This window comes from Bubalus kerabau, chromosome 20 (genome assembly GCF_029407905.1).
Source record: "Bubalus kerabau isolate K-KA32 ecotype Philippines breed swamp buffalo chromosome 20, PCC_UOA_SB_1v2, whole genome shotgun sequence".
NCBI lineage: Eukaryota > Metazoa > Chordata > Mammalia > Artiodactyla > Bovidae > Bubalus > Bubalus kerabau.
This window is the reverse complement of record NC_073643.1, coordinates 31041104-31067580: the sequence shown is the minus strand read 5'-3', so window position 1 is coordinate 31067580 and position 26477 is coordinate 31041104. Positions and strand designations below refer to the sequence as shown.

Here is a 26477-nt window from a genome sequence, read left to right as displayed (position 1 = left end):
TCTCTTCGACTCCAGGCATCACCAGAGCCAGCCAGCAGAGGAGAGCAAACCAGGGGAGAGAAAACCAACTGTCTCAGCTGGGCCAGCCTAGAACAGACAGCCCCCAGACGGCCCAGCAGCTAATAAAAGGTACATGAGTGTGTCCAGGCAAAACTGAAAAATTGCCTAGCTGAACCAAACCACTGAGTGTTATGAGCCACTGTGTCTGGGGGGTTCTTTTCAGGCAGTAAGGGCTGATCCCATGGGCTCCCAAACAAAGAAGGGTATCAATTTTGTCAGAAAATGCTGGCACGGGACTGGGTGTTTCATCCCAGACCCCACTGCCAGGTAGTAACGTGTTTAAAAGTCGACCCCAAGTGTTCTGCCGGTCTGTTTCTTCTTTGTGTTTCTTCCAGAGTAGCAGGTACTTTGCTTCTCGACAGTGGCCCTTAGAGATCCCTCATGAGAGAGACTGCTGCATTTTCTTGAGGACCTGTCCTACGTCACCTGTGGCTGCCCCATCCGACACCCTGCCCTGCCTCCAACCCTCAGTAAACAGCAAAGCCACACGTCAACCGTCAGCTCCCTAATAGCAAGTCAGCCAGCACTGCCAGCTCATTCAATTTGCAGGGCTCAGGAGGCTCCCATGCCAGCCAGCATCCCTTCCTGCTGTGGGCAGCAAGGACAGCAGCCCAGCCGCAAGAACACGAAAACACTGCTTTTCAACCAGACTGAATGGGATCAGTGGGTGGGCCGGTCCACTTGTCGGCATCAGTTGGAGATCAAAGCAACACAGGAGGGAACAGACCCAGAAGGGAGAAGGAGCGAAAAGCTTCCCTCAACACACTCCACATCCAGCCAGGGCTTCTAAGGGGAATATGTGGGAATAATCCTGACCGAAATACCACCCCTCCCCTAGGAGCCCAGGAGAGAAAGGGTGACAAGGATATAGAATGGGGGCTGGGGACAGGGTGGTGGGAGTGGGGTGGAGGCGGAAGAGGAAGCAACAGAAAATACAAAGGAAGGAAGGAGGGCAATTGGAGGAAGCAACTCCACCCTCTTGCAGCTTCAAAGAGGGCCCTTCTCTGTCCCTGGGCCTTCAGGGAACCAAGAAGAGGGCAGGGGGCCCATGGAGGAGACAGCTGCACGCAGTCCTGGCTGTACGCATGGCACCGGCTGCCAGCTGGAGGGGAAGCAGGCTCTCCTGGCTCCAGAAGGCAGAGGGCTGGTACTTTTTGCTTTTCTCTGAAGAGTTGGAGAAAACAGAGCCCAGCCCTGTGAACCTAGCCAGGTCCAATTTCCTCCCACAAGGCAAATTCTTTCCTGTGCTTGGGAAACACACCTGGCTCGAATTCTCAAGCCCGGGCCAGGAGCTCAGAGCTTTCTCCCAGTGGATGGTCCCTGGGGAAAATAAAATGCTTGGCTGAAGCAGAACATTTTGATGGCAAAAATCCTCAGAGGGAGACAAATAAGCTTTCCAGGGCTGCCCCATCTGCTCTCGGTAGGTAGCAGTCACAGTAATGGTCATGGCAATAAAGATGATAGGAATAATGATGGGCACCATTAAATGAGCACTTACTAAGTGACAGGCTTTTTTTTTTTTAATGGCCTCCTCATGATTCAAGGCCATCAGCATCAGAGACCAGAGCCCCCATCTCCACCCTTAGGTACAGGATGCTCTGGTTGGTATCATCTGCAACCCCTGCGTCACTTTGCTGAAGGCTTCCTCCTACTCCAGCTGCCTCTGCCCACTCATCAGCAGGCTGGGAGTGCCAGAGAATAAATAATCCCACCCCCCAGAGCAACCTTGGCCAATAAGGAAGGAGTTGGCGGATCAATACCCCAGCTCCTCTGCTCTTTGAATGAGAGAACTCTGTGTGGTCTTCACTGGCTCCCAGTTGGGCTTAATCCTGATAGGATGAAACTCTGGTCACCCAGGATGGTCATTTGCTTGATATCATACCTGGTGTGGGCTGCCTTCCTTTCCTGTCTCACCCACTCCCCAGATCCTTCCCAGTGTTTCCTTGGGTCACCTTCCCAAGAAACAGCTTGTGCTAGAATCCTTGTCCCAAGGTCAGCTTCTGGGGGGAATCCAACCTATGAAAGTTATAGGACTATTTTACAGGTGAGAAAACTGAGGTCCACAGGGTTTAAGAATTCACCTTCTTCTGCCTGACTCAGAGTACTTTTATGACTATTCTCTACTGTGATTTCTATGACTTTGCTGAATTCTCTGGGTGCCAAGTAAACTGTAGTTCAAGCCAGAGAAAGCCCAGAGGAGGCACCCACATTGAGAGGCTGTGGATCTGCAGTGCCCTGAAGCAGCTGGATCTAGGCCTAACTTGTTAAGAAGAAAGGCTTTGCATCAGGAGACCTGGGTCTCCCTTCTGGAGATGCCACTTAGTTCCATGGCCTTGAGCAAGTCCTTCAACATCCCTGTGCCTCCTCGGGAAAGGGAGGCTACAACAAATACCTGGTGAGGTGAAAATTCAGAGCAGTGGCTGCCCAGTAGGTAGCTGCCCCAGACCCTGTATCCCTGTGAGAAAGAGAAGAGCAGTGTGGGAGGGGCAGGGCCAGCCAGGGGAGCCCCAGTCACTCTGCCGCTTGCCAGCCCTGCGCCTTGGGACAAGTCTCTTGCCCTCTTGTGCCTCCATTCCCACCTGGGTCAGGTCTGGGTATATTGCGTCATGTGGATGAAATCAGATCCTGAAGGCGGGTGGGACACTTGATGGCGGCCCAGATGCCTTCCTTTCTGGTTGTCTAAGGGTTTGCTTTTAACTAGGTTGCTCTGAGCCCGGGGACATTTAAATAGAGTTTAAATTTTAAAAACCAGACTGATTCCAGAGCACCTCGTGCAACTCCCAATGCCCTGAGCCAGCCCAGGGGTCTCCAGAGATAAGCAGCTTCTACAAAGGGCCTCCCAAGCCCGGGAGGGCCAGTCACAGCTGGAAGAACAGTTGCGGGCCACTGGCTAGAAACCCAGAGACCATTTCTTAGAGAAAAGACACTGATAAAAGAGTCCTCAAACTTTAATGGAGCTTTTGGATCCCTGAGCTGTAGCTCTCCACTGGGGGAACACAATTCTCTGGAATGCCTAGGACCTTTAACTGGTGGATCAGTGGGCTGGAGACCTCCAGATCTACCAGCCATGTTAGTCCACCTGGCTCCATGCCCTGAGAGGCGGCCCCATACAGAATGTATCCACAGTCTCCTTTGCCCTCTAGCCTCCTTTTAACACTGGTAGGGCTCTGAAGGGTGAAAGGAGAGACAGACCCATTCTGGGTCTCCCCAAGTTAGCAGCATCCTCTGCCCCAGGTCACACCCCTGTCAGGAAGATTCTTTCATCTGGCCTCTCTCTCCCAGCTTCAGGTCATCACTTATTCCCTTCCCCTTTTAGCCTAAGGGTGTAAGAACTCCAGGCTAGTGGTCCTGGGGCGTGACCAATCTCTTATGGTTTCCCTAAGTCCTCTGGCATGCTCAGTCACTTCAGTCATGTCCAACTCTTGGCAACCCTATGGACTGCAGCCTGCCAGGCTCCTCTGTCTATAGGATTCTCCAGGAAAGAATATTGGAGTGGGTTGCCATTTCCTCCTCCAGGGTATCTTCCTGACCCAGGAATCAAACCTGCATCTCCTACAGCTACTGCCCTACAGGTGGATTCTTTACCGCTGAGCCACCGGGGAAGCCCCAAACCTTCTGGACACCTTTGTGAATCATCCTTTTAATAAACTCTTCTCAATTACCCTGCTTGAGTATATCATCAATTTCCTGCTGAGATTCAGACACAGCCAACAAATTCAAAGCATCCTGTAAAGTTGGCATTTGCCAGAACTATGCTTATGGATCATAACAAACTGTGGAAAGCCCTTAAAGAAATGAGAATACTAGACCATCCTACCTGCCTCCTGAGAAATCTGTATGCAGGTCAAGAAACAACAGTTAGAGCCCTGTATGGAGCAATTGATTGGTTCAGGATTGAGAAAGGAGTATGACAGGGCTGTCTGCTGTCACCCTGTTTATTTAACCTATGCACTGAGCACATCTTGAGAAATGCTGGGCTGGATGAGTTACAAGCTGGAATTAAGATAGGCGTGAGAAACATCAACAGCCTCAGATATGCAGATGATACCACTCTAATGGCAGAAAGGGAAGAGGAACAAAATAGCCTCTTGATGAGGGTAAAAGAAGAATGTGAAAGACCCGGTCTTAAAACTAAAAAGCAAAAGAATTAAGATCATGGCATCTGGCCCCATTACTACATGGCAAATAGAGGAAAAGGTAGAAGTAGTGATGGATTTTCTCTTCTTGGGCTCTAAAATCACTGCGGATGGTGACTGCAGCCATGAAATCAGAAGATGACTGCTTCTTGGCAGGAAAGCTATGACAAACCTAGACAGCGTGCTGAAAAGCAGAGACGTTACTTCTGCCGACAAAGGTCCGTATAGTCAAGGCTGTGGTCTTCCCAGTGGTCACGTACGGTTGTGAGAGCTGAACCGTAAAGAAGGCAGAACACCAAAGCATTAATACCTTTGAGATGTGGTGCAGGAGAAGACTCCTGAGAATCCGTTGAACAGCAAGGAGATCAAATCAGTCAATCTTAAGAGAAATCAACCATGAATACTCATTGGAAGGACTAATGTTGAAGCTGAAGCTCCAGTGTTTTGGTCACCTGATGTGAATAGCCGACTCTTTGGAAAAGTCCCTGATGCTGGGAAAGACCAAGGGCAGAAGAGAGCATCAAAGGATGAGATGGCTGGATGGCATCACCAATGCAATGGACATGAACTTGGGCAAACTTCCGGAGATGGTGAGGGACAGGGAGGCCTGGCATACTGCAGTCCATGGGGTTACAAAGAGTCAGACATGACTGGGTGACTGAGAAACAACAACAATGCTTATATACTGTCACTATGATGTGAATAGGTCTCAATGCCAAACTGAGCAGGTTATATGGTGCATCTGCTAAAATGCCATTGGCTACAAATAACGGAAAACCAGATCCACACTGACTTAAACAGAGGGGGATGATTTTCTCACGTACCAGCAGGCCTAGAGGTTGGTAGTTGCTGACCCAGGTTTTAATGAGCTCAGGGCCAACCACAGCTATTCTCTTAGTGTTTCTCTCATGGACAAACAATGGCTGCTTCAGCTCCAGACATCTCATCCATGTTCAAGTCAAAAGTAAACTGGCCACAGGAAAAATGGATAGCAGTACTCATTTCTGCACAAGAAAGAGAAGGATTTCCCAGCCCGTCCTGCCCAGCATTTTCTCACAGGCTAGAACTGTAGTGGACTGCCCTAGCTGCAAGGGAAGCAGGGAAAAGAATTATCCAGGTTGCTTTCCTCCACACAGGAAAGCAGCAAAGGAAAGGAAGCTGCAAACCAAGTGTGGGTAACTATTCAGCAGGGCCTACCAGGTGCACTAAAGAATAACACAGACACAGCGAGGAATGAACAACACAACTCAGGGTCGAGTCAGCCTCTGCCACCTCCCACGTCCTGTGTTTTCTGGAGCAAGTGAGACTTCTGCAGGTCGGGACAACAAATGATCCTATTCAGGAACCAACCCTGTTCCTTCATTTATGCTGCCAAAAACCTAGTATTTTGAAAGTCTAATAGGTCTACAAGAAAGTTAAAGCAATTCATGATTTCCTGGTGCTCAGAGTCAAATTCCAGGATCACCCATAGTCGCACAGCACAGAAGTTTGGGACGAAGGGCCAGAGCTCTTAAAGGGCAAAAGCCGATTTGAACGACTGAAAACAGGATCCATATACGGATCCCACCCTCCTAGCTCTCCACTCCCTCCCCCAGAACGCTCCTGTCTTTTAAACCTCCAAATATATCTTGCATTGTTAAGAAACATCATTCTTCTTCCAAAATATCCCTCCCAACTTTGACTTCTGCTCAAATATCTGAGCATAGGACCATGTGGCCATCTCTTGACAGTAAAATGGCACCATACCAGTTCTTACTTTCTTCTTTGTGTCCATCTGTCCCTTCTCATTTTCTTGACAATCAAAGTGGTTGGTGTGTAATCATTTTTTTCAGTTAGGTTGTTCCCCCCACCACCACCACCACCACACCAGCCATACGTTAAACAGGAAATGAAAATACCACCCTAGCAAATTAAACTTTTGCCTCCATTCTCCCCCTCCAAGGGGGACTGAAAAAAATACCCCAAACGGGCATATGCAGCTGCCAATCATTTGCAGTGTTGGACTCAAGCAGCCTTTCAAATGAGTAGTTCGATTCAGTGGACCTCAACCAGCCCCCTCTACACAGTCTGGGGAGAGAAAGGTTAATTCCATGCTGCGTTCGAGGTTTATCAAACATATCAAACTTTCCTTAAACAGTTTCAGAAATGGCCAAGCAATGGAATAACCCCACAAAACCCTTTCCCACTTAATTTCAGAGCCTATGTGTATTTTGATGGAAATATAATCCATATGTTTGCTTCATTTGTATATCCTCGTCCACCCAACTCTCAGAGCTAGTTGATTGATGTCCAAAAGCCCTCAGAGGCTTTTGGAAGAATTTTTTTTTTCCCTCAAAAAGAGGAAGCTTCCTTTGCTGGCGGCAGCAAGAGCTTGCTTGCCAAACGTCTGAGAGTGACTCACAGCACAGAAGCCAAAGGTCTGGAAAAGCAGATTAAAGACCAGGTGTAGTCCTTCTCCAGGAAGAAGGCTTATGGCGATTTTCCATATCCAATATTTATTAATCACCCACTATTTACAGGTTGTGGTGCTGGGGGTGGGGAGCTGAGAGACTACAAAAATGAGTCAAGAGTTCTCTTCTATAGGAGTTACCACTGATATACTGAGGGCTTCCCAGGTTGGTGCTAGTAGTAAAGAACCTGCCTGCCAATGCAGGAGACATAAGAGACATGGGTTTGATCCCTGGATTGGGAAGATCCCCTGGAGGAGGGCATGGCAACTCACTCCAGTATGCTTGCCTGGAGAATCCTATGGACAGAGGAGACTGGCGGGCTACGGTCCCAGAGTCACAAAGAGTCAGACACGACTGAAGTGACTGAGCACACACGCACTGAGGTCAGCAATTTTTCTGCAAAAGGCTAGATAGTAAAAAGTTTGCCTTTACAGACCAGAAGCCCTGTGTGACAATCCCACAACTCTGCCACTGCAACCTGAGAACCATCAGAGACAGCACGTGAATGACCGCAGAGCGTGGAGCTGTATCCCAATAAAATGTTTCACAAAGGCCGGGGTGGGACCAGTTTGGCCCCTAGTCCAGGTGAAACCACGTGAAACTTGATATTTGACATCCTGACCTCCAGAAACAGCAGTTCATGTGGTTCCACCTAATGGTTGGGGAGATGAAATAAACACAGATGACTCTATTGTGAAGAAGAAAGTATAAAAGGCCATCACCACAGTAGAGCTGATTTAATTGGATGGTTTTTCTGAAACTATCTCTGAAGGAGTAGACAATTCCAGCTGCTGCTGCTGCTGCTGCTGCTAAGTTGCTTCAGTCGTGTCCGACTCCTAGCGACCCCATGGACTGCAGCCCACCAGGCTCCTCCATCCATGGGATTTTCCAGGCAAGAGTACTGGAGTTGGGTGCCATTGCCTTCTCCGGACAATTCCAGCTAGGTGACCCCAAATGCATCTCTCTTCACCCTGCCTGGTGACCAAAATGCACTACGGCATTCTCCGTTTCCAACAGGAAATGTGCAACACCGGTTTTCAAGCAGCATTCCCTTGGGGCTTTCTAGGTTTGACTAGCATTCATGGAAGGGGGAAGATGGGCCTGTCTGATGAGGTTTGAGAAGCAGAAGAGAAATGGTTGTTATCAAGCTGGTTCCCTGCAAGTCTGATCAAAGCGTTTGACTTGCCTCTCGAAGACTCTGATGGAGATAGAGCGGGAAACATCTCCCTAACTGATTTGAGCAGGACAATTTTTGCTTGTGCAAAGCCGTCCTCCAAACCAGGTTCTGGGAACCACCCTGTGGAGATGCTGCATTCTGTTTCAAAGAAGGCCAGTTTCCCCTCACGATAGATTCCATTGCTAGGGTCCAAGGGACTAAGAACAAGGTGAGTGGAATAAGGTGAGTAAGAAAAAGATTCTGCTGTCAGTTTGACATCTATCCTAGATCCCAGGGGACAGTTTTAACTGGGATGGGTCCCTGAAGCCGCCCTGATGAGATAACCGCCACTTTGCTGCTTTAAAGTATGTAATTTGACACCCAGACTTGAACCTTTCCGGGAGAATTCCTGTAATGACATTATGACATCTTGTGGCCACTTAGAGGAACCCACACTATTCCCTCTGGGTTTTGATCCTGAAGAAGAGTTCCACTGAAAGGCCACCACCCAAAGATGCCCCAGGGGGACATCTTCCCTTTCCCCGCACCTCACTGGCTGACTGGGTACATCGCTACCATTTATTGTCTTGCTACTCAAACTGTGGTCCTCGGACCAGCAGGAATGACAGCAGTGCATAGTCTCCAGCCACCCCAGAGCAAGCGCCAGAACTGGCGTTCTAATAGAGCCCAGGGGGTTGGTGTATCTGGTCAGGTTTGAGGAGCATCACTCTAGTATGTTTCCTTGTGGGTACATGCCAAGCTTGGCTTCTTTTTCCAATAATGGGAGGAAAAAGGCAAGCACCAGAGGCCAGAGAACAGAACATTGAGTCAGACGGGTCACTGGGTAGCTCTAACAACCTCATTGTTTCTGAGGATTTCCAAGGGCCCTTGGATAAGATCAATAAGTTTACTTAGCTGCTTTGCTAGTACTTATTGGATTTTTTTTTTTTTTGCTAGACCCTATACTAAGCATTCCATAAGCACTATCTGTCTTAATTGCCTCCAACTTTGAGGCACAAGCTATTATTAGCCCATTTTCGAGATGAGGAGATGAAGGCTTAGCAGAGAGGTCTACTTCCAGCTAATCAAGCAGATGATCTCTGCCCAAAACTCACCAGAGTTAGTTAGGACAGAGTAATAGCTTACGGTGAACTATGTCAGATTCGTGATCTCTGAAGAAGATTTAGCTTCGGGACCAGGGACCAGGGACCAGGCTTGATCACTTAAGAGCTTTTGTGTAGCACAGTTTTATTAAAGTGAAAAAGGGACAGAGAAAGCTTCTGACATAGACATCAGAAGGGGGACAGAGGGCGCCCCCTCACTAGTAGACCCACTCCCACAACATACATCTTAAAATAACAAGATTAGAACTAACAATAGAAAGGTCTTCAGACCCACTCCCACAGTATACAAGTTTTAAATAACAAAGTTAGTCAGAAGGTTCTTGTTAAGAAGAAACATATCTTCGAGCAAGATACATTGTTATTATTGATTCAGTTCGGTGGCTCAGTTGTGTCCAACGCTTTGCAATGGACTGCACCATGCCCTGCCTCCCTGTCCATTACCAACTCCCAGAGCTTACTCAAACTCATGTACATTGAGTTGGTGATGCCATCCAACTATCTCATCCTCTGTCGTCCCCTTCTCCTCCTGCCTTCAATCCTTCCTAGCATCAGGGTCTCTTCAAATGAGTCAGCTCTTTGCATCAGGTGGCCAAAGTACTGGAGTTTCAGCTTCAACATCACGCCTTCCAATGAATATTCAGGACTGATCTCATTTAGGATGGACTGGTTGGATCTCCTTGCAGTCCAAGAGACTCTTGAGAGTCTTCTCCAACACCACAGTTCAAAAGCATCAATTCTTCGGCACTCAGCCTTCTTCACAGTCCAACTCTCACATCCATACATGACTACTGGAAAAACCATAGCTTTGACTAGATGGACCTTTGTTGGCAAAGTAATGTCTCTGCTTTTTAATATGCTATGTAGGTTGGTCATAACTTTTCTTCCAAGGAGCAAGCATCTTTTAATTTTATGGCTGTAGTCACCATCTGCAGTGATTTTGGAGCCCCCCAAAATCAAGTCTCTCACTGTTTCCATTGTTTCCCCATCTATTTGCCATGAAGTGATGGGTCTGGATGCCATGATATTCGTTTTCTGAATGTTGAGCTTTAAACCAACTTTTTCAGTCTCCTCTTTCACTTTCATCAAGAGGCTCTTTAGTTCTTCACTTTCTGCCATAAGGGTGGTGTCATCTGCGTATGTGAGGTTGTTGATATTTCTCCCGGCAATCTTGATTCCAGCTTGTGCTTCATCCCACCTAGCATTTCACATGATGTACTCTGCATATAAGTTAAATAAGCAGGGTGACAATATACAGTCTTGATGTACTCCTTTCCCAATTTGGAACCAGTCTGTTGTTCCATGTCCGGTTCTAACTGTTACTTCTTGACCTGCATACAGATTTCTCAGGAGGCAGGTCAGGTGGTCTGCTATTCCCATCTCTTTCAGAATTTTCCACAGTTTGTTGTGATCCACAAAGTCAAAGGCTTTGGCATAGTCGATAAAGCAGAAGTAGATGTTTTTCTGGAACTCTCTTGCTTTTTCCATGCTCCAATGGATGTTGGCAATTTGATCTCTGGTTCCTCTGCCTTTCTTAAAAATCCAGCTTGAACATCTGGAAGTTCACACATGGTTCATGTACTGTTGAAGCCTGGCTTGGAGGATTTTGAGCATTACTTTGCTAGCACGTGAGATGAGTGCAATTGTGCAGTAGTTTGAGCATTCTTTGGCATTGCCTTTCTTTGGGATTGGAATGAAAACTGACCTTTTCCAGTCCTGTAGCCACTGCTGAGTCTTCCAAATTTGCTGGCATATTGAGTGCAGCACTTTCACAGCTTCATCCTTTAGGATTTGAAATAGCTCAACTGGAATTCCATCACCTCCACTAGCTTTGTTTGTACAGATGCTTCCTAAGGCCCACTTGACTTTGCACAGACAGAGAGTGACAAGAGATCTCGGCTTCCTCCTCTTTGCTAAGTGCCTGTGATAAGAAGCAAGATTCAAGAGGCACCTGGAGATAGACACAGGGGAGACACTGAAACAGAAGGGTGAGTTGAAAGTCGATTCAAGCTTAGAGCTCCCCTCCCCAGGCCCCAGTGCCAGGCAGGTGCCGGCTCTGCAGTAGAGGCAGAGAAGTTGACTCTCAGGATAGGCTATGCCACGAACTCTAGCCTACGGGCACTGGACCCCACCAGTGGTAGGAATGAGGAGCTGTGCTAAAAACAGGGAGTAAATGAATGTCCATCCACTGAAGAGTAAGGCTCACAACCTTTCCTCCAACTCAGTCCCTATCTCACCATCATCCCAGCACCATCTCCAAGACACCCATGCATATACACACCTGTCATCAGAGGGTTCTTATCCAAGGATCCAGACTGAGCCAAAAACCAACACCAAAAGATTTTGATATTTAGGGTCCTTAGAAGAAAATGCCCATCAACAGGTTTTCCAATCAGACAACTATACACCCTAGACATTTCAAGAGTACTTCTACCTTGACAGGGAGAAACCAAAACAGACACCAAGGGAAAAATACAGATTCAGAAGATGCAAGGAACAGAAAAAGATTCTTAAAATCACCCTAAGAAAAAAAAAATAATATATCCTTCAAACAAGAATAGGATACACTCAGAAATAAACAGAAAATGAGAAAGAGTATCTGGAAATGGAAAACAGGATAACAGAAGGGTTAGGTAACCAAAATGACATAGCCAGTGCGGTCAGGATTTCTAGCCCTTGTTTCTTTGCACATTTCCTCTTCCTGTTTAAAAAATACTCCACCCAGGCCTCCCTTTAATACTGTCAGCAGTCACTCACTTACACAGACCTAGGAGAATGTTATGGGCTGAATTCTGTCCCCCTCAAATTCAAATGTTGAAGCCCTAACCGCAGAATATGACTGTATTTGGAGTTAGGGCCTTTAAATCAGTAATTAACTTAAAATAAGACCTTTAGGATGAGCCCTAGTCTAATGTGACTGGCATCCTTATAAGAAGAGGAGGAAATTGGAACACACAGAGAGACACCAGGGATGTGCGTACCCAGAGGAAAGGCCGCATGAGGACTCCACAAGAAGGCGGCTGTGTGCAAGGCAAAGAGGCCTCAGGAGAAACCCCACTGCCAATACCTTGATCTTGGACTTCCAGCTCCAGCCAAAGTTTAAGTCACCCAGTCTGTGGCATTTTGTTATGGCAGCTCTCGCAAACTAATATACAGGACTGCATTATTTAAATAAGGATCGATTCTCTTGTTCCAGGAGGGGGAAAAACCCAACAACACAGAACTGAGTCCTGAAACTGTGAATCTTTTCCCAGAGAACAGAACTCTGTAGGCATGACTGAAACATAAATGGTCTCGACTATCTCCTCCACCTTCCCCAGAACTGAGGATGAAAAGAAAGAACCCCTTTGGGCCAAGAAGAAGCACGCATTCCTGATTCAACAGCCACAGACCCACACAGTCCCAGAGCGACCAACCGGCAAGGCCCAAGCCCAGGGAGGGGCCCACCTGGGCCTAGATTCCCTCTACCCTCACTTGCTCGGCATCTCCAATCCACCCCATCTTCACCCCACGCCCACCCCATCTTTACCCCAGTCCCACCTCTCACCACCCTTGCTAAGCCCCAGGCTCTTTCCTACCTTGGAGTCTTCTCCCTGGAACCATCTGTAGCCAGAAGTAGCTAATCTAATCAACCTACTACATGTTTTCCATACTACTGGATCATGACCCTCATCTGGGACAAGTATTAAACAGATAGCATTCTGAGCCTCTCCCTTGGAGACTCTGACTCAGTGGGTTATATTTGGGACGTGTTGCCAAGAAAATTCTGGCAAAGGTACAATTGGAAACCATTAGACTAGAGCCGAGTTAGGAGGACGGTCCCTCTTCTGGATCCAAGGCCCTTCGAAATCCATGTGGCAGCCCCCAGCCAGATCCACTCAGATGAGGGGCAGCTCGGATGCAAGGTGTCTTCCCTGGGTCGGGCTGAGCCACCTTCAACGGGGATGGAGAGATGGTTTTGCAGAGATGCTATCTTCAGCTCGATGAAAATAACTTGCTGATCATCAGAGCTGCTGTCCAACAAATGAATGGGGCTCAGAAAAGAGGGGTTCTATGGCATTAGAGATGAAGCTCAATGGAGCTTTGTAAATAGAGATTGATCCTTCTGCCTGGCACAGAGGGGCCTGAGCTATGCTTCCCAGAAGAACAAGAGGATTGTGTAGACTCACCACTCAGATGTGGCCCTGCTCCAAAAGCATCCACATCATCTAGGAGCTTTTAAAATCCTTTCTAATCAGACCCCATCCTCCAAAATTCCAGTTTCCCACATCCAAAGTCAAGTCCTTGGCATTCAAACTTTTGGAATCTCCCCAGTTTATTCTCGTGTGAAGTGGAGACTGAGAGCCACAGAGTCAGGGGCACAGAGGGTTCCATCCAGCTCTGTGTTAACAAGACTCTGGCTGAGCCAGTGGGGGATAAACTTGCCGGAAGAGGGAAGAAACATATGTCACCAGCTCCAGTCTCTTTTTCACTTTCTTTTCTGCATGCCTTGGCAGGACTTGGTCTCCCAGCTGCCTCCAAAAGTAATGACTCAGAGAAGTGATGTGATCTGCCCAAGGTTACCCCTCCAATGATGCTGGGCGAACTGGACTTGGGATTCCTGCTCCAGTGCTCTTATAACCTCCTGGGCCACTGAGGCCAGGCTGCAAAGTAGAGAAAGAGGAAGAAGACAAGTCCCTACCCCTAGAGACAGCCTGGCAGCTAAATCAAACCAAACATCAAAATAGGACAGAAGCAAAAAGAACAGTAAACTTTTATACATGTACACTGGCCACTGTGTTTTCTTTATTTCCATCATATCCTTTCATCTCTGGAATGATGGGTCTCATTTGTGACTGCTAGGTGCTATTATTCAGCCCCATTTTACTCGTGAGGAAACTGAGCCTCAGAACTGGGCAAGTGAGGTCACTTGCCCAAGGCAGCACAGCCAGCTAGCGGTAGAGCTGAGACTCGAACCCAGGTGGGCAACTCCTTGAGAACCTGCACACTTAGCCTCTGTGCTCCACCGCCTGCCCCAAAATGTGTCAGGGAGGGGTTTCTGTGGAGGCCATCAAGTTTAGGAAATGTTTCTTGGGAGAAGATGACTTTGAGCTTGACCTTAGAGGTCAAAGAGATAACACTGAAAGGTGAACTCCCCAGGTCTGTAGATGTCCAATACACTACTGGAGAAGAGCCGAGAAATAGCTCCAGAAGGAATGAAGATGCTGAGCCAAAGTAAGCAAACTCTGGAAGACACTGAAGGACAGGGAAGCCTGGCAAGCTGCAGTCCACAGGGCTGCAAAGAGACAGACATAACTAAGCAGCTGAACAACAAGAATGGAGGTCAAACATGAGTGTGTACGCAGAGCAGAGGCGTGGCTGGAAAACTAAGGACAGGTGTCCAAGCTGAGCCCAAACTAGGAGTGAGAAGGGAAAGATGGGCTAGTGACCCTCTTGGTAGATGGGGGAGGAAGGTTTTACTCTGAATCCTAGAGAAAATGCATATGAAGGGTGGAGGGTTGGAGGGGTGTGTCCCCTTTAGACAAGAAAAGTCTCTGAGCTCCTATTAATACAAGAGGGTAGGGAGGACACAGGGGTTGAGGAGATATGAAGCCACCCATGCCTGGCCCACACTTGGGGCTTCCCACGTGTTCTTTGGTTTGTTATTACACCACTCCACTCTTCCTACTTTAAAGGGGACCCAGGCATTGAAGGAAACAGGGCTCAGAGAGATCAATGTATTAGCACTTGTCCAAGACCACTTAGCTAAGAAGGTGAGCCACGATGGAGACGCAACCTGGCCTCACACATGGAGGAAATGAGACTTCTTGCTAAAAATGTCCAACAAAACATATGTTTTTCTCTGCTCTTCCCTGAGACTCACTAACATGCGAGTAAAGGAATTGTTTAAGTCATAAAGAAATGTGAGAAGAACAGGCAAAAGATGTTTTAAAATACAATAATACATTGGAAGGGGAGGGATGTAGGGAGGCTGAAAAGCAATTAGATGAGAGCTGAGTGATATATCAGAGCTGAAAAAGCTCCACCCAAGCCCAAGGGTAAATGGTAGGAAGCCAGGTGATCTGTGTCCACAGCACCCCAGAAAACATCAAGAACCAGAGGTACCAGCTAGCCCTGAAAGCAGGAGGCCAGTAAGGCTGAAAGCAAGAGGATTGGTTTAAAAAAAAAAAAAAAATCATTAAAAAGAGTTTAAATCTCCAGGTTTCTTCCTAGCCTCAGACAGCAAGATAACTAACCAATCCAGTGGAAGAAAAGAAGCTTACTCTCTAGTCAACTGTGGACAAATAGGCTCTGGATAGGGACTTCAGGGTGCTATGGAAGGTCAGATTCAAAACAGGAGGATACGCTGAAAGGCAGCATATTGAACGATGAGAAGCTCCCCAGTCAGGCTGAAACCTACAGGACCCATGGTCCCGGTCTGCCTGGGACTGAGCGGGCTTCCCAGGATGATGGACCAGCAGTCCCAGATCACCCAGGGTGAGGTGGCACCCTTCTTAGATACCTCTGAGACCAGATGATTCCTTTTAGGGAAAAGTGACCAGGCCAAAAATAAACACTCACAGGCTGAGAGGGAGTAACAGAATGCTCTCGGAAGATGGCAAGGTCCCCATTCCATCATGAAACCAGAGGTCCCCAGGTCCTGCCCTGACACAGATCATGCGACCAGCACATCACAGGACAAGCTCAGTGGACAGGGGCTCCAGGGGTGCCATCTGGGTGTGGCGGAGCTGTCCACCCACAGGAGGTCTTGGTGCAGAGGCTGCAACCAGGCACCTGGAACAGAACTTCAATCATGTGAAACCCCCCAGGGACACCCAGAAATACCTGGGGGAGACTTTGTGGTGGGGGTTGTCACTATGAGCACTGAGGCTGCTGAGGGACTGAGAAGGTTATGTGGCAGCATAGTGGGCCAGTGGGTAGCCAGTGGGTCATAGAAGCCAGTGGGTAGAAACCAGTGGATAGAAGCCAGTCAGTAGAAAAGGATAGAATCAACCAAAATGCCCATCCCTGGATGAACTGATACACTGAGGTCTAGTCATAAGATACAACATCATTCAGACACAAAAAGGAATGAAGCATTGACACATGAAGTTATGACATAGAAGAGCCTCCAAAACATTGTGCTGAGTGGAAGAAGCCAGAAGCAAAAGGTCTTATATGGTATGATTCCACTTGTATGAAATATCCGGGTAAAACCATAGGGTTAGGAAGCAGATTAGTGGTTACCAGGGGTTGTGGTCAGGTTGGAGAGGTAGGGGAATAGAACATGATTACTTAATGGATATTTACTTTTAGAGTGATAAGAATGTTCCGGAACTAGATAAAGGTGGTTTTACAATATTATAAATGCACTCAATGCCAATGAATTGTATAACTTAAAACAGTTAATTTTCTATTATGTGAAAGTGTTAGTTGCTCAGTCATGTCCAATTCTTTGCAACTGTATAGCCTGCCAGGCTCCTCTGTCCATGGAATTTGCCAGGCAAGAATACTGGAGTGGGTTGCCATTCCTTTCTCCAAGGGATCTTCTTGACACAGGGATCAAATCCATGTCTCCTGCATTGCAGGCAGATTCTGTACAGTCTGAGCCACCATGTCATCCCAATTTCTATTATGTGCATTTCACCTCGATTACATAAGAGAAAAAAGATCAACCTGGCAAGAACAGAAAGGCTCTTACAACAGGCTCATCTAACCCAAGTTAAGCCCAATATGCATAGCTCAGACTCCGACAGCTGTTCAAAGCTTTCCCACCAGACCCCACTCCCAGGAAGCCCCAGCCAGCCAGGGAGAAGGTGGAATTGCTTCCAGAAAGGCAGTGGCTGAGCCCTGAGGGGCTTCCCTCCCATCAGGATGCAATGAACAACTAAGCTCCAAAATAAAAGAGGAAACTCACAGAACACAACTCTGATCAGTTTCCTCTCCTCCCATCTCCACTGCACCCGCAGCAGACCCACAGGATCCCAGACACCTGCCTGCACCAATCTATACAGCACTTGGTGAACCCTGCAGGTCTCTGGCCAGCACAAATGCCTCCTGTTCTCATGAGAAACTGTCGATAATCAGGCACCACAGAGCACTCCTTGTGCAACTCTGCTAAAGTTTAAGAAACACAATTAGGAAGAAAAGGCACACTTTCCACCCCCCCACCCCACCCCGCCCCATTAAGACCTGGGGAAATTGTTGGTATTCACGTCAGGTCTCTGGAGGCCTCTCTCTGAAGGAGCATAAATACCCCACATTCCAGCCGCAGGCCACAGATGGACCAGGAGCTGGTTACAGACCGGGAGGAATGTGCAGCCCCCAGCAGTTACCCGGGCCTGGCATAGCTGAGTTTGCTCCACACACAGTCCTCAGGAACTTGGAAACTTCCCATCACTTCGTCCAGTGCTGCAACACTTTTTATTTACTTACTCATTTTTTGTGTGTGGCAACATGCTTTTTCCTTTTCCTCCAGGAATTTTATGCTGGAAGCCTCAAAATACAAGGCAGGCTGACAAGTGGAGCTTCTTTGGTTGGGGAAGAAGCAGGGGACGCTGGTGCCTGACCTTTACTTATCTCGTTAGCATCTACCCTCAGGGACTTCTGAAGACACTTGGTGGTCCCCCAGAGCACAGTTTGGCAACCACTGATCTGGTCCAATGCCCTCATCGCACATGTCAGAAAATAATTTCCAAAAGTTAAGGTCCTGACTCTCACACAAACAGAAAATGGGCATGGGGCAAGGATTTCTCTAACCTATTACCAGGGGAACCAGCCGGATGGGAAAGTCGGTTCAAAGTCTTATAGGAGGGACCAAAGTTAGGGAAGAACAGAGAGTATGCTGGAAAAAGAATGCCAAGCTAGACACGGAGATGATGGATGTCCTGCAGGTCAATAAAATCGTTTTCTGTGGGGGTATCTTTTATACTGGACAGAAATCATTTTCATGACCCCTGGATCAAAATCATTTACAAGTTATCAATCTTCCACAAATTAGCATCACACTTTCCAGAGCCTGGACCTGAATCAGTAGTAAACAGTAAATCAAACACCACCACATCCCCCTAGAGCAGGGGTCAGCAAACCTTCTCTATAAAGGGGCAGACAGTAAATAATTTTCAGCTTTGTGGGCCATCTGGTCTCTGTTGCAACTACTGGACGCTGCCTTGCTGTCAAGTGAAAGCAGGAGCCATGATCCATAAATGGATGGGTGTGGCTGTGTTCCAGTGGAACTTTATTTACAAAAACAGGCGGCAGTCAGATTTGGCGGGAGCCCTAGAGAGTTAGATAATCTTTGGATGGGGCTGTCAGCTGGTGGTCTGGTGTGGCATGCACAAGACACATCGTCCTTCTATGGCCTCATTGCCAAGTTTGGGAAGCTTTTTCTGAACTTTTTCTTAAGGATATAGAAATCAGAGAGGGAAAGCAACTTGGCCAAGGCGACACAGCCCAGCTCAAGCTGGCTTCAAGTCACAAGTCTCTCTTCTCCTGGTTGTTTGGAAGCAGAAACACAGCCTGTCTTGCCCACCTGGAGGGCAGGCTGGGTCAGGATGGAACGGCCAAGTCACCAGGAAACAGACCCTCTCACTTACCCCCAGGGACCGGCCCAGAGGGAATTTCCTTCCCTGCCTCTGTGTTTCCAAGAGTGATGACCCTTGACTGAATGAAGACCCTCTTCACCCAAAGCAGACGCTCTAAGACAGAAAAGCACAGACCCTCTGCAGATCTCTGGGCTTCCTCTGGACTCATCCACCCTTTAAACCCAAGTCAAATAGGAAACGTCTCTGCCTCCATAGTGACCCCGAGAGAGAGCGGGAAAGAGAGAGTGGTTCATTGCCAGGGTCTCTGGCAAAACACTGAGGGAGAAAGTGAGGAAACCATTTGACACTGAGTCTTGAAAGTATTTTCTCATTCAGCGGGGAAGAAAAGGACTTTGTTTCTTTTTCTTTTCACAATCGGTGCTCCCCCCAACTCCCGCGCCTCAAATCTACCACAAACGTCTCTTACTGCACTCCAGCGAGGCAAAGAGATTTTTAATGGAATGCTGTTGTCACGTGAGCCCTCGGCCAAGGCCATTTAAGCAAATAATTCATTGTCTGAGGGGAAAGAGGAGAGAGTGGGGAAAAGAACGGAAGGGGCTGCTTTGAAATGGTGCATAAATACGAATGTGAGGAGGTGAATCTGTGGCTTCAGGACCCTGCCATGCCTACATGGCTGATCCCCAAGCTCTAGCTCTGTCCATTTCACCCCAGACCTACTGTGCGCCTTCCACCCATCTCACCGCTGCCACCGCCCCTGACTCCAGAAACCTGGCACATGACAAAGGTTACATAGTGCATCTGAGGTCACAGGCCAGAAGAAGAGAATGGGAGTGGGAGCAGAAGTGAGAGAAAGCAAAGAAAGAAGAAATGAAGGAGGGAGGGAGGGAGGCAGGGTGGGGAGAAGGGAGGAAGCCATGAGGACGGAGGGCTAACATCTCAGAAAGGGATGGTGGCTTTGCTCTGTGATGAACCGTCTCCAGGTGCTGCATGCAAAGCAAAAGCCAAGGAGAATCTGCAGTATTTATTGACTCAGTGAACATAAAAGAGATCCAGGACAGAGCCTGGATGAACCTCCCCACCTTGCCAACACCCTCAGTTGCCCTGCATGGAATTCCCAGCAGAGAGGTGCTGGGAGTGAGATGCAGGATGAAGAGACAAGAGGGAATGGGAGGGAATGGAAAGGGGGAAAAAAAGGGGAGTGTTGCCCAGAGAAGGGGCCCATCAGGACCCTGGGGCCTGAGCCTGAGCTGTGACAGGCGGGACCTGTCCTCCAGGCTGCGGGGCCAGGGAGGCAGCGAGCCTCACCTACCAGCCGAGCCTCCAACAACACACAGCAGGGAGGAAGCCACGGGCGGGCGAGTCAGGGCACCCTTTGTGCCCAAAGCACCAAATCGGGAGCTTTCCATCATAAGCCCTTCCTCAGATGTCACCTGTGCCAGGGAGGGACAAGGGGCACTTGGGGTGGGGGGAATGCAGCAGGAAGGAGAGAATGAAGTCAGGAGAGGAAGGTGCTCTGGAGGGAGAGACGGGAGGGGAGATGGAGCCAGGGAAGGAAAAGAGAGAAGGACACACGAGGGAGGGAGGATGGGAAGAAAGGGGAGAGGAGATGGGGGAGGGCCGGAGGAGGCAGAACTCCTTCTGATGCTCCTCCCCAGCCTGTCCCCTCCTAGCTCTAAAGAGGACGGAAGCCCACTCACGTCCCCCAGGAATGTGGTGCACTAGAGCACCCCGTCCCTCATTATGGGTCTGTTGGAGCCACGCCACAAAGGAGTGGCTAAGACACTAGGAGGTCAGGAGAGTGGGGCTACCCTGGATCTGGGGTTCCAGCCCCCAGCTTCCACTCAGTAGGTTACTTTGGCCAGCCCGCCGCCCCCCACAACCCAGGGTCCTCATCTGTAAAATCAGGGAGCTGATATGCAATGATCTGCCAGCTCTCTCTCGCTCGCTCTCTCAGCCTGTGCTTCTGGAATCAGAATCCACGTTCTCTAGTGCTCTCTGCAAAAAATTCGACCCCAATCCTCATCTCACACATGAAGAGAGGAGGCCACTTAAATAACTTGCCCAAGGCCACTCAGCCAGGAGCCGGCAGAACTGGCCAGCGAATCCAGCCTGGACAACCTGGAAGCTCACCTCCCTTCCTAAACCTCCACACCATAAAGCCTCTCTAATCTGACCATGCTGCAGGGCTATCTGATTCCCCTGCTACGGTCACAGAACTCCGGAACATCGTCCGGGCACCAGGCTGCCCAGGATCAAGGGGACACGCATAGCTTCTTGGGCATCAGCAGTGGCAGTGACTCCATCCTGGCCTGCAGGATGTGTGGGGAGCGACAGGTCCGGTCATGGGTCACGCTCTTCCAAGGAAGGGGCACGCTGCCCCCTCCTTCTCCTTCCCAGCTTCCTGCTATACACTGTGAGGCTGGAGATAAACCCTCCTGGCAGGGCCGGGAGGAGAGGGAGCAAGGGAGGCATTCACTCTGAGGGGTGCGCAGCACAGACAGGGAAGGAATGGCTCCCTCGGTTCTGCGCCCCAGGCATCTGGCCCTTGCTCTAGGATCCTGTGGATGAGGAGCCCTTACTATGAGCAGCACCACCATCTTTATCAACACACCCTAACCATGCGGCAGAGGTGGAGGTGGGAGCGGTCCTCATGGAGAGGAGTGGGAAGGGCTAGCTCCTTCGGCATGTCTGACATGCTCTCCAGCCACCTTCTCAGAGGGGCTGAGGCCCTGCTCTCTCCACACACACTTCCATCCCCCAATTCCTTCTCCGAATCATAGTTGGAACAATCTCTCCAAACAAGATGTGGTCCCATTGTTCTCAGAATAACACACAAGAATAACAAGCAGAAGAGCATCTTTCATTGGCCCCCTTCGTTCACTTCCTTCCTCCACGGCCTTCTCTCACTCCACGTGCTGTGGTTTCGCCTCCGGGCTTCCTTTACTGTTTTTGCAGAGCCCGAACTATGGCGCATGGAGTAGCGCTGTCTTGAACATTCTTCCCCAGCCCCCTCTCTCTCTTTTTGTTTCCCATCCTTTAGATCTTAGCTGAAGTGTCACTTCCTCAGGGACACTCCTCTGATGTCCTGACGTGTCAGCATCCTTCCTGTGTATGCCCATGGCGCCTGCACCTTCCCCTCAGCATTCCTCACTGCTGTAACTGTCCCTCAGAGTGTGCAATTAAATCTTGTTGCCTCCCCTGCAGACTGTGGACACACCTCACCATCCCCCAGGTCTAGCACAGCATCTGGCCCCTGGTGATGCTCAATAAACAGGTCACACGTGAGTAGGTGACAGAGGCTCTGAGGCTGTGCAGAAACCCAGGCACCAGTGACATGTCTAACACAGCAAAAGCCCTGTCAGGGTAGAGCTTCCAAGAAATGGTCCTCACCCAAGTGACACCCTCTGACTCCATCTGGTTTGCCTATCACAATACTGGTTCCAGGGAAATCACAGGAATGCTTCAGAACTTGCCATGACCTTCCCTTTGTTCCACAGCTTGTGAACTACCTACCTGCCACAGCCAAGCCACACCAAGCCTCTGGATCTTAGTTTCAGCATAAGCAAAGTGAAGAAATTCATGGGATCTGCCCAACCTAATTTTTAAGACTATCATAATAATGTGATCAAGATAATGTGAAGGAATGTGGAATGAATTAACATCCTTTGTTACTGCCCCCTCAAGAAGTAGGGTCAGTTTCTTCATCCCCTGAGTCTGGGCTGGGCTGGTGCCTGCTTTAACCAATATAATATGGAATAAATGACCATAGGTCAGTTCCAGGTCTAACCTTTAAGGGAACCAGCAGCTTCTATTTCCTCCCCTTTGAAGCTCAGGCTCCATGCTCTGAGGAAGCCCAAGCAGCCTCATGGAGAGGCCCACAGGAAGAACTAAAATTAGCTGGAGCTCCAGTTGGGCTTGCAGCTGACAGCCAAAATCTGTCTGTCTGCTCTGTGAGGGAACTTTCTTGGAAGAGCCTGTTGCTCAGTCGAGCCACCCCATCAAGCCTTACCAAAATCACAAAATTATGACCAAATTAAAAAAAAAACTACTGTTACTAAGTTACAGCAATTAAAACAGCACAATTTTGGCACAAAAAAACAGACACAAAGATCAATGAAACAGGATAGAAAGTTCAGAAATAAACCCATGGACTTACAGTCTACAGACTTAAAATCAATCCACGACAAAGGAGGCAAGAAAATGCAATGGAGAAAAGGTAGTCTGCATTAAGCGGTGCTGGGAAACCAGGACAGCCACATGTAAAAGAAGGCAATTAGAAAATTCTCTAACACGATATACAAAAATAAACTCACAATGGAATAACGATCTAAATGTAAGACTGGATGCTATAAAACTCCTAGAGGAAAACATAGGCATAATTTGACATAAATTGAAGCAATACTTTTTTGAATCCACTTCAAAAAGTAAAGGAAACAAAAGTTTTTTAAAAAAATTAACCTAATTAAACTTAAAAGCTTTTTTTGCACAGCAAAGGAAACCATGGACAAAATGAAAAGTCACTTAGTGAATGGGAGAAAATATTTGCAGATGATATGACCAATAAGGGGTTAATATCCAACATATATAAACAGCTCATACAACTCAACATTAAAAAACAACAACAACAGCTACCGGATTAAAAAACGGGCAGAAGAACTAAATAGATATTTTTCAAAGAAGAAATGCCAATGGCCAACAGACATGTGATAAGATCCTCAGCGTCACTAATCATTAGGAAAATACAGATCAAAACCTCAATGAGATATCACCTTATAACACTCAGAATGGCCATCCTGAAAAAGAACACGATAATAAACATTGGTGAGGATGTGGAAAGAAGGGAACTTTCCCACACTGTTGGTGGGAATATAAGTTGGTACAGTCACTGTAGAAAACATTATGGAGGTTTCTCAAAAAACTAAAAGTAGAACTACCACACAACTCTTGGGTATATATATGAAAAAAACAAAAACACAAATTTGAAAAGGTATATGCACCGAACACTCATAGCAACATTATTTACAACAGACACGATACGGAAACAACCAAAGTGTTCATCAACAGATAGATGGATAAAGAACGGAACGGACGAAGAAGCTGTGCTACACAAGTATACAATGAAATCCTACTCAGCCACCCAAAAAACCCATGTTTTGCCACTTGCAGCAACCTGATGGACTAAGAGGGCATTGTGCCAAGTGAAATAAGTCAGACAGAGAAAGATAAATACTATAAGATATCACCTATATGTGGAATCTAAAAAATATTGCAAACTGGTGAATATAACAAAAAGAAGCAAACTCACAGACCTAGAGAACAACTTAGTGGTTATTAGTTGGGGAGGACAATATAGGGATGGGAGAGTGGGAGGTCCCAGCGATCGGGTATAAGATAGGCTCAAGGATCTACTGTACAGCATGAGGAATATAGCCAATATTTTGTAATAACTGTAAGTGGAAAGTAACCTTTAAAATTGTTGTTTTTAAATCACTTAATCCTTGGAATTAAGGCTGTATTAATTAATAAGTCAAGGCTGTATATTGTCACCTTGCTTATTTAACTTATATGCAGAGTACATCATGTGAAATGCTGGGCTGGATGAATCACAAGCTGGAATCAAGATTCTTGGGGGAAGCATCAACAACCTCAGATATGCAGATGATACCACTCTAATGGCAGAAAGGAAAAGGAACTAAAGAGCCTCTTGATGAAAGTGGAAGAGGAGAGTGAAAAAGTAGGCTTAAAACTCAACATTAAAAAAACAAAGATCGTGTCTCATCACTTCATGGCAAATAGATGGGGGAAAGAGTGGCATATTTTACTTTCTTGGGCTCCAAAATCACTGCAGATAGTGACTGCAGCCATGAAATTAAAAGACGCTTGCTCCTTGGAAGAAAAGCTATGACAAACCTAGACAGCATATTAAAAATCAGAGCCAACAAAGGTCCATCTAGTCAAAGCTATGGTTTTCCAGTGGTCATGTATGGATGCGAGAGTTGGACTATAAAGAAGGCTGCGTGCCAAGAATTGATGCTTCTGAATTGTGATGCTGGAGAAGACTCTTGAGAGTCCCTTGGACTGCAAGGAGATCAAACAAGTCAATCCTAAAGGAAATCAACCCTGAATACTCAGTGAAGGGACTGATGCTGAAGCTGAAGCTCCAATATTTTGGCCACCTGATGCAAAAAGCTGACTCACTGGAAAAGACCCTGATGTTGGGAAAGATTGAGGGCAGGAGGAGATGGAGGCAACAGAGAATGAGATGGCTGAATGGCATCACTGACTCAATGGACATGAATCTGAGCAAACTCCAAGAGAGGGTGAAGGACAGGAAAGCCTAGCATGCTGCAGGCCATGGGGTCGCAAAGAGTCAGACACGACTTAGTGACTAAACAGCAACAATCCTTGGAAGGGAGTGAGAAAAGGGTGTTATTACACAGCAATAGGCAGCCAAAGCAACATGTTTGGACTAGCACAGTTCTCAATACTTATATTTATTTCCAATTCAGGACAGTAGTGTGTCCATGGGGGTGTTCTGGAAATAGGCAGGGGGCATATTTTTATTGCCACAATGACCAGGTTTGTGGGGTGGAAGAGAGTGTGCTATTGGCATTTAATGCCCATGAGCCCAAGAATATTAAATATATTAAATATCCAAAAATGTCTGAGATAGTTACCTACAGCTAACTGCCCCACATGAAATAATAATAGCGCTTTGACTGAAAAACAGTAAGTCACAACATTAAAGACCTGTATAGAGAACTTAAAGATGAAATAAAAATATAAGCACTTAATGTAAACTGCTTTCTCAGCAAGGAAAAAGAGGATCCATCTTGATGTCAACTTTAATCACCAGAGAGGCTGCCTGGAAGATTGTATTGAGAATGCCTTGGAGGATCATCAAGGACTGGATGCCGTGATCAACTAGTGATGCCTGTCATTGGCAGGGGAAGGGAGAGTAGTGGCCTTGAAGTAGGGTGATCATATAATTTAACATCCAAACTGGAACACTTTGGGGAGTAAAAGGGAGCAGTGTTAGTACACTGGGACGACAGGCATAACCTGGGACTGTCCCAATAAAACCAGGACATACTGTCATTCCACTTCCGCGCCATGGATGTCGTCTCTGGCACATTCCAATATGTAGCTCAGAGGTAAGCAAAATAGGGGCTTGTCTGGACCTACAAGCCCTTGAGATCTTGAATGTTAATTTCCCTTTTAAGTACTCAGTTTCAGTGTGTGGTTAGGTATGAAGAATTGTTCTAAAGAACGCATTAAAAATTAATTAAGAGTTTCCTCTAATATTTAATCTTACCAGCCATGTACTCTGAGTGATGTATTCCCAGTCAGCGTGTCAGGCCATGAATAATTAAAAGAGGAGGGGAGTGTGATTCAGCCCCTCGATGAGCCTTTCTGGGGTTTTAGCTGCAGCACAGAGCCTGGGACTGTATCTCCCAAGGAAAAGTTCTGCACTGAACAGCAGGGTCCAGTCCCATCCAAACCCCTAACACTGGCATTCATCATGAGTCAGCCTCACAGGGAGATGGAGATGGATTTGCCTCTGTGGAGCCATCAGCCCCTGAGACGTGTCAGCCCTGCCTTCTTCCCAGGAGGGAGGGGCAGTTGGTGGTGAGTTATAGAAACCTTCCCAGGGCTCCTCCACGTGCTGAGAGCTTCCATATTTCCTCACCTCTAAGACACATGCTTCTTCATTTTGTAACATTTTGGAAATCAAGAGGTGACCTAAAATCGATGGGAGGATTTAAGGTGGTATTTCTTGGGAGGTGTTCCAACGTGACAGTTCAGAGCTAGGCTCTGAAGTTGCACTCAGGGCTCTGCCATTTCCCAACCGTGTGGCCCTGAGCAAATTGCACCCACTCTGTTGCCTCATCTGAAAACTTAATCTATTCCTAACAGTCCCAACATAATAAATGAAAAAGGGCTTGAGTATAGTGCCTGGCAGATAGTAAGCTCTCAACATGTCAGCTATTCTTTCTTTTGGTTTTCCTTCTGCGTGTTGTTATTAAATT

At 47.5% G+C, this 26477-nt stretch overlaps 2 long non-coding RNA genes across 3 annotated transcripts in view; both read right to left on the bottom strand.

Annotated features, from left to right (window-relative positions):
• The window catches only part of LOC129634988 (uncharacterized), a 370413-nt gene that overhangs the window by 327295 nt on the left and 16641 nt on the right, over positions 1 to 26477 (bottom strand). The gene's annotated exons all lie outside the window — the stretch shown is intronic.
• LOC129634989 (uncharacterized) lies at positions 1120 to 2621 on the bottom strand. Its single transcript, XR_008706045.1, has 2 exons — positions 1322 to 2621; positions 1120 to 1224 (listed from the first exon to the last, which is right to left on the bottom strand). It is a non-coding gene; the product is annotated as an uncharacterized LOC129634989 (long non-coding RNA).